Source organism: Triticum urartu, chromosome 5, assembly GCF_003073215.2.
Source record: "Triticum urartu cultivar G1812 chromosome 5, Tu2.1, whole genome shotgun sequence".
Classification (NCBI taxonomy): Eukaryota; Viridiplantae; Streptophyta; class Magnoliopsida; order Poales; family Poaceae; genus Triticum; species Triticum urartu.
This window is the reverse complement of record NC_053026.1, coordinates 334,633,949-334,643,285: the sequence shown is the minus strand read 5'-3', so window position 1 is coordinate 334,643,285 and position 9,337 is coordinate 334,633,949.

Below are 9,337 nucleotides of genomic sequence, written 5' to 3'. Positions count from 1 at the left end.
ATGATCATGAAACTTCAGAACAAGATACTACTGAACCTCGTAGATCAACCAGAGTAAGATCCGCGCCAGAGTGGTACGGTAATCCTGTTCTGGAAGTCATGCTACTAGATCATGACGAACCTACGAACTATGAAGAAGCGATGGTGAGCCCAGATTCTGCAAAGTGGCTTGAAGCCATGAAATCTGAGATATGATCCATGTATGAGAACAAAGTATGGACTTTGGTTGACTTGCCCGATGATCGGCAAGCCATAGAAAATAAATGGATCTTCAAGAGGAAGACGGACGCTGATAGTAGTGTTACTATCTACAAAGCTAGAATTGTCGCAAAAGGTTTTCGACAAGTTCAAGGTGTTGACTACGATGAGATTTTCTCACTCGTATCTATGCTTAAGTCTGTCCGAATCATGTTAGCAATTGCCGCATTTTATGAAATCTGGCAAATGGATAAACAAAACTGCATTCCTTAATGGATTTACTAAAGAAGAGTTGTATACGATGCAACTAGAAGGTTTTGTCGATCCTAAAGGTGTTAACTAAATATGCAAGCTCCAGCGATCCATCTATGGACTGGTGCAAGAATCTCGGAGTTGGAATATACGCTTTGATAAGTTGATCAAAGCATATAGTTTTATACAGACTTGCGGTGAAGCCTGTATTTACAAGAAAGTGAGTGGGAGCACTACAACATTTCTGATAAGTATATGTGATTGACATATTGTTGATCGGAAATAATGTAGGATTATTCTGCAAAGCATAAAGGAGTGTTTGAAAGGTATTTTTTAAAGAAAGACCTCGGTGAAGCTGCTTACATATTGAGTATCAAGATCTATAGAGATAGATCAAGATGCTTGATAAGATTTTCAATGAGTACATACCTTGACAAGATTTTGAAGTAGTTCAAAATGGAGCAGTCAAAGAAAGAGTTCTTGCCTGTATTACAAGGTGTGAAGTTGAGTAAGACTCAAAGCCCGACCACGGCAGAAGATAGAAAGAGAATGAAAGTCATTCCCTATGCATCAGTCATAGGTTCTATAAAGTATGCCATGCTGTGTACCAGATCTATTGTATACCCTACACTGATTTGGCAAGGGAGTACAATAGTGATCTAGGAGTAGATCACTGGACAGCGGTCAAGATTATCCTTAGTAGAATAAGGAAATATTTCTCGATTATGGAGGTGACAAAAGGTTCGTCGTAAAAAGTTACGTCGATGCAAGTTTTGACACGGATCTGGATGACTCTAAGTCTCGATCTAGATACATATTGAAAGTGGGAGCAATTAGCTAGAGTAGCTCTGTGCAGAGCATTGTAGACATAGAAAATTGCAAAATACATAACGGATCTGAATGTGAAAGACCGTTGACTAAGATTCTCTCACAAGCAAAACATGATCACACCTTAGTACTCTTTGGGTGTTAATCACATAGCGATGTGAACTAGATTACCGAATCTAGTAAACCCTTTGGGTGTTGGTCACATGACGATGTGAACTATAGGTGTTAATCACATGATGATGTGAACTATCGATGTTAATCACATGGTGATGTGATCTAGATTATTGACTCTAGTGCAAGTGGGAGACTGAAGGAAATATGCCCTAGAGGCAATAATATAGTTATTATTTATTTCCTTATATCATGATAAATGTTTATTATTCATGCTACAATTGTATTAATCGGAAACATAATACATGTGTGAATACATATAGACAAACAAGTGTCACTAGTATGCCTCTACTTGACTAGCTCGTTAATCAAAGATGGTTATGTTTCCTAACCATGAACAATGAGTTGTTATTTGATTAACGAGGTCACATCATTAGTTGAATGATCTGATTGACATGACCCATTCCATTAGCTTAGCACCCGATCGTTTAGTATGTTGCTATTGCTTTCTTCATGACTTATACATGTTCCTATGACCTATGAGATTATGCAACTCCCGTTTGCCGGAGGAACACTTTGGGTGCTACCAAACGTCACAGCGTAACTGGGTGATTATAAAGGAGCATTACAGGTGTCTCCAAAGGTAGATGTTGGGTTGGCGTATTTCGAGATTAGGCTTTGTCACTCCGATTGTCGGAGAGGTATCTCTGGGCCCTCTCGGTAATGCACATCACATAAGCCTTGCAAGCATTGCAACTAATGAGGTAGTTGCGAGATGATGTATTACGGAACGAGTAAAGAGACTTGCCGGTAACGATATTGAACTAGGTATTGGAATACCGACGATCGAATCTCGGGCAAGTAACATACCGATGACAAAGGGAACAACGTATGTTGTTATGCGGTCTGACCGATAAAGATCTTCGTAGAATATGTAGGAGCCAATATGGGCATCCAGGTCCCGCTATTGGTTATTGACCGGAGACGTGTCTCGGTCATGTCTACATTGTTCTCGAACCCGTAGGGTCCGCACGCTTAAGGTTACGATGACAGTTATATTATGAGTTTATGCATTTTGATGTACCGAAGGTTGTTCAGAGTCCCGGATGTGATCACGGACATGACAAGGAGTCTTGAAATGGTCGAGACATAAAGATTGATATATTGGAAGCCTATGTTTGGATATCGGAAGTGTTCCGGGTGAAATCGGGATTTTACCGGAGTACCGGGAAGGTTACCGGAACCCCCCGGGAGTTAAATGGGCCATGATGGGCCTTAGTGGAAAAGAGAAGAGGCAGCCCTACATGGGCTGCGCGCATCCCTATTCCCTAGTCCTATTAGGACTAGGAGAGGTGGCCGGCCCCCTCCCTCTCTTTTCCCCCTCCACGAATCCTATTCCAACTAGGATTGGGGGGGAATCCTACTCCCAGAGGGAGTAGGACTCTCCTGGCGCGCCACACCTTGGCCGGCCAGCCTCCCCCCCTCTAGTCCTTTATATACTGAGGCAGAGGCACCCTAGAACACACAAGTTGATCCACGTGATCTATTCCTCAGCCGTGTGCGGTGCCCCCAGCCACCATATTCCTCGATAATATTGTAGCGGAGTTTAGGCGAAGCCCTGCTGCTGTAGTGCATCAAGATCGTCACCACGCCGTCGTGCTGACAGAACTCTTCCCTGACACTTTGCTGGATCGGAGTCCAGGGATCGTCATCGAGCTGAACGTGTGCTCGAACTCGGAGGTGCCGTAGTTTCGGTACTTGATCGGTTGGATCGTGAAGACGTACAACTACTTCCTCTACGTTGCGTCAACGCTTCCGCAGTCGGTCTGCGTGGGTACGTAGACAACACTCTCCCCTCTCGTTGCTATGCATCACATGATCTTGCGTGAGCGTAGGAAAATTTTTGAAATTACTACGAAACCCAACAGCTGGATGCTGAGAAGCTTGTGAAGGATGGGCCACCGCCGGGGAAAGAGCATCGCAAGCCCGAAAATTATTATAAGGATGTTCTGAAGGGTGCCCGCCTTGTAGCGGATGAATGTTCTATGGATGTAATTTTTGAATAAAACTCGATCGTTTTGTCCTGTGCGCTGAAAACTTGTTCATATGCGCTTAAGCAATGCTGTTTGAATTTAAAATATTACCTTCTGTGCGGCTGTTTATCAATTCTGAGAGATGGCAAGTCGTCGGCTTCTACCCCCGGGCCGCTAGTGCTGGGGTGTTCGGGGATAAACCTGAGGGCTCTTTTTCCCATGTTTGGGTCCTTCGAGGGAGGCACTCAGTCCAACGAACAAGGCAATCGGACTATAATGCGTGAACACTCTCACTTAGCCATAGAATTCTATAATTTTAAATTTCGGCGAAGCCCTTGGTATTCGGAAGACCGAGTTCGGGGCGCTATCCACGCCTTGGCCGGACAGAACCGGCTCCTCGCCCTAAGCGGCATAAGTCTTGAAGGACTCGAAAAGACCTCTCGAACAGCGACCAGCTCTCGCCTCATCATGACGGTCAGTTTTAGCTTTCTCCACTGAGGTGCTCAACCCAGCTCAACCGGGGCACAATCGCAGTGGTTCTCCTAGTGCTACCTTAGCCGATATAGCGGAACGTAAGGCACCAAAACATAGGAGCCGGGCAAACCCAACTATTGACCCAAGACATGATTCGGAGCTGATGCATATAATGCTATAAGTTCGGGGTGCCGTACTTGTTAAAGTGTTCGGACTTCTCACACCATGTTGAGGGGTACTGAAGCCCTTGGCGTATTTTGGCCGTACCAAAGTGTACGGGTGCAACATGTCGTTAAGGAACATATATAAATATAAAGAAAAAGAGTAATGCAAAAATAGACAAAAGCTATGCATTGTTTATTAAAAAGAGCTACGATCAAAGCAGAACGATACAAATAATGCGATAAGCAAAAGGTTGGACTATGTAACATGTCCGCTCCAGGGGCAAGCTGCGGAATAATATGCGAAACAGGTATACTGCTTGTGATAGAGACCACCTGGGAGTTCCATAATGCGGCGTGGCTCGTCTGCTTCCCTGGTTCTTGCATCGTTTGTGCGGCAATTGAACTGCCGAACAGGCCTTCCGAAGAGTGGAGTCCTGAAAGTAAGAGAAAATTAAAAAATTGGCAGCCCCTGGTATGGTTGAAGCCGTGTTTTGGGCGTGCCGTGATGGTGCCCCTCCCCCTGTGCCCATGGTATCTCTAGAGCGTAGTTATGTACACGAAGTACTGACGTTGCCTTTTTGCGAGGGTTGGGGTTGGGGCCGCATTGCTACGCCTGCTCGGATCGTGCCAGGCGGTCTTGTTGTAGGTTATTCCGGGCGCGCTTGACGGTGTCCGGCCGTTTAGTGGCCGGACTGGAGAAATGCCTGGAGAGGCTGCTTTGTACTTCCGCTGCAAGGGCCGCCGTGTGCTCCTCTGTTCGGAGGGAGCGTTCGGTGTTTCCATTGACCGTAATTACTCCTCGAGGGCCTGGTATCTTGAGCTTAAGGTATGCGTAATGCGGTACCGCATTGAACTTAGCAAATGCGGTTCGCTCGAGCAGTGCGTGATAACCACTGCGAAACAGGACTATGTCGAAGATTAACTCCTCGCTTCGGAAATTATCCGGAGATCCAAAGACCACTTCAAGTGTGACTGAGCCTGTACAGTTGGCCTCTACACCTGGTATTACGCCTTTGAAGGTCGTTTTGGTGGGCTTAATCCTCGAGGGATCTATGCCCATTTTCCGCACTGTATCCTGGTAAAGCAGGTTCAGGCTGCTGCCGCCGTCCATAAGGACTCTAGTGAGATGAAATCCGTCAATAATTGGGTCTAGAACCAATGCGACGAAGCCGCCGTGACGGGTGCTAGTGGGGTGGTCCCTTCGATCAAAGGTGATCGGGCAGGAGGACCATGGGTTGAACTTTGGGGCGACTGGCTCTATCGCGTATACGTCCCTTAATGCGCACTTCCGCTCCCTCTTGGGATGTGGGTTGCGTATATCATGTTCACCGTCCGCACTTGTGGGGGAAAACCCTTCTGTCCCTTGTTGTTCGGCGGCCGGGGCTCCTCGTCGTCATCGCTATGCAGCCCCTTGTCTTCGTTTTCGGCGTTTAGCTTGCCTGCCTGCTTGAACACCCAACAATCCCTGTTGGTGTGATTGGCCGGCTTTTCAGGGGTGCCATGTATCTGGCATGAGCGGTCGAGTATTCGGTGCAAACTGGACGGGCCCCTAGGATTCCTTTTGAATGGCTTTTTCCGCTGACCGGATTTAGAGCCTCTGAATCCGGCATTAACTGCTGTATCATCTGCATTGTCGCCGTTAATGTGGCGCTTCTGTTTGTTGCGATGCGACCTGCCACTACTGTCCCTGGTGTCCGAATTACCAGGGTTCTTGGTTATATTGTTGCTACGAGCAAGCCAGCTGTCTTCTCCCGCGCAAAAGCGGGTCATGAGTGTCGTGAGTGCTTCCATAGATTTTGGCTTTTCCTGTCCAAGGTGTCGGGCTAGCCACTCGTCACGGATATTGTGCTTGAAGGATGCTAGGGCCTCAGCGTCCGGACAGTCGACTATTTGATTTTTCTTTGTTAGGAACCGTGTCCAGAATTGCCTGGCCGATTCATCTGGCTGCTGAATTACGTGACTTAAATTGTCGAGGAATGCGGCTTCCAGGTCCTCCCAACAACTGATTGATCCTGTTGGCAAGCTGTTAAGCCAATGCCGAGCTGGTCCTTTAAGCTTGAATGGGAGGTATTTGATGGCGTGGAAATCATCGCCGCGGGCCATGTGGATATGAAGGAGATAATCCTCAATCCATACCGCAGGATCTATTGTGCCATCATATGATTCGATGTTTACGGGTTTGAAACCCTCGGGGATTTGATGATCCATTATTTCGTCTGTGAAGCAGAGTGGGTGTGCGGCGCCTCTGTACTGGGCTATATCATGACGTAGCTCCAATGAGCTTTGTCTACTGTGTTCGGCCCTGCCGAATTTGTGGCCGGCGTGACGGATGCCATCTCGAGCCGTGGGGCGCCCACGCGATCCGTAGATCGATCTTGTTTGTCTAGCCTTGTCCTCCAACATGTCTCGTAGGTCCGGCGCATAGTCCCGTGCCTTGGTACGGGGTGCGGCTTGAGTGGAGGGCCGAGAGGCCTCTCTGTCGCGGCCACGAGGTGGCCGGTCGGCCGCATCAAGTGCTTCCTCCTCTAATTGGGGTAGCAACCTGCGCTTTGGGTAGCTTTTGGAGGGGCGTTCGATTTTATGCTCTTCGGCCGCAAGGACTTTAGTCCATCTGTCGACTAGCAAATCTTGATCAGCTCTAAGCTGTTGCTATTTTTTCTTGAGGCTTCTTGCCATTGCCATAAGCCTGCGTTGAAAACGCTCTTGCTCGACGGGATCCTCTGGCACGACGAATTCGTCGTCGTCGAGGCTTGCCTCGTCTTCGAAGGGAGGCATATAATTATCGTCCTCGACCTCTCTGTCTGCCGCTCTCTCATGAGGGCTGGTTTCTCCATCCTCCTGTGCTAAATCTTGCTGGAGGGGGTTTTCTTTGGCGCTTTCCGGAGTATTATTATCTCCCGTGCTGGAATCACCGTTTTTATTTTGGCGGGATTTTGAGCGGCGCCGCTGACGTCGGCGCTTAGGATGTTTCTTGGAGGGGTCATCCTCCGCTGTTCCATCGCCGTCTCCCTCTTTTGGGGTGTCCACCATGTATATGTCATACGACGAGGTGGCTTTCCAGGGCCTAGTAGGCGCTGGTTCTTCATCATCTCCTTCATCGGCGTCCATACCGTCGATGTCTTCGGAGTCGAAGTCGAGCATGTCGGTTAAGTCGTCGACAGTGGCTACAAAGTGGGTGGTGGGTGGGCTTTGAATTTCTTCATCATCCGAATCCCAACCTTGCTGGCCGTAGTCCGGCCAGGGCTCTCCTGATAAAGAAAGAGACTTCGGTGACTTCAGAATATCGCCGAAAGGCGAGAGCTGAAAGATGTCCGCGGCAGTAAACTCCATGATCGGCGCCCAATCGGATTCGATTGGCCGGGGCGCAGAGGGTTCGGAGTCCGGAAAGGAGTCCGGCTCCTTGGAGTCACGAGTCTCGCGGAGTGCGGGGCTGGTGTTTGGCTTAATCGCCGTTGGGATCGCAGCCCCCGAGGCGGCGTCCAACCGCCCATCCTCGATCGGCGCAGTTGGCTCCGAATTAAGGATCGGAGCCGATGCGGGTGCAGCCTCCAGGGCACTGTTCGGCGGCAGAGCTAGATCATGCTCGTCGGGACAGTGCGGCGCGCTCGGCAGTGGCTCGAATCCGTCGAGGATCAAGTCCCCGCGGATGTCAGCCGTGTAGTTTAAAATTCCGAATCTGACCTGACGGCCACGGACGTAGCTTTCGATCTGCTCCAAGTGGCCAAGTGAATTGCCCCGCAGTGCGAAACCGTCGAAGACGAAGATCTGTCCGGGGAGGAGCCCTGGACTGCATCGCTATCGATAATCGTAGGAGCCATCGAGCCTGACGGCAACGACACACAGGAACTCTCAATGAAAGCACCAATGTCGGTGTCAAAACCGGCGGATCTCGGGTAGGGGGTCCCGAACTGTGCGTCTAGGCTGGATGGTAACAGGAGGCAAGGGACACGAAGTTTTACCCAGGTGCGGGCCCTCTCGATGGAGGTAAAACCCTACGTTCTGCTTGATTAATATTGATGATATGGGTAGTACAAGAGTAGATCTACCATGAGATCGAGGAGGCTAAACCCTAGAAGCTAGCCTACGGTATGATTGTTGATGTGTATGTTGTCCTACGGACTAAAACCCTCCGGTTTATATAGACACCGGATAGGGTTAGGGTTACATAGAGTCGGTTACAATGGTAGGAGATCTAAATATCCGCATCGCCAAGCTTGCCTTCCACGCCAAGGAAAGTCCCTACGGGACGGAGTCTTCAATCTTGTATCTTCATAGTCCAGGAGTCCGGCTGAAGGTATAGTTCGGCCATCCGGACACCCCCTAATCCAGGACTCCCTCAGCCACCACGACGCCCGACAGCGTCGTCCTCCTGCGCGAGTCCATCCTTCCACAGCGAACTCCGAATCTGCATTGGGCCACGCCGTCAAGATCCGTCGCCATCGGTGTGTAGGATGAAGCACCGCTCCACCAAAGAATCCGCCCTCTGGTCCCTTGATTACGTGTGTACCTCTAAGAATGACGCCCCCAAGGAGGAACGACACCAGAGCGTCGCCGTCATCCGATCATCCGATCTAGGGTTTCCCCCGGAGGTAGCAGAGAGTGGCCTTAAACTTCTCCACAGCGATGCCTTCAAGAAGGGAACGGCGCAGATAGCGCCGCCACCGCCGGCCTTAGCAGAAGTCGAAGGCAAGTTTTCACCCAGATCAGTTCGAAGGGAGCCAACTCTCATGCACGGGCCGCCGTCATCACCAGCACCACAAGACAGACCCTGGAGTACCGGCAGATCAGCGAGCCGCCGGAACCACCGCATCCAGATCGCCGGCCACACCGGGCCACCGCCATCCCCCGCGCGTCGTCCGGGTCAGAGACGGAGGCACCGACCGCGCACAGGGACCGCCGCCGCCTGCACACTCCGAAGCGCCGCCGAGAGCCCAGCGCCCGCCGCCGCTTGACGAAGCCAACCGCCGCCTGAGCACTGGCGTCACCGTGGAGCTATCAGATCAGGGAGGAAGACGTCGCGCGCCGACCACCCTCGCGGACCCCGCCGCACGCCCGAGCGCCGGCGCCACCGCGGCGCCACCAGATCGGGAGGAGGAGGAGCCCGCGCCTCGCCGCCCCGCGCAAACCACGCCGCCGCCATCGCCGCAGCGCCACCAAAGGGGAGCCCCGCAGATCCGCCGGCAGCCCGACCTGCCACCGAGCCGAGCGCCGCCGCGAGGGCCGGCCGTCCCGCGCCGCCCAGGAGCCTCGCGAGGAGGGAGGGAGCCCCGCCGCCGCC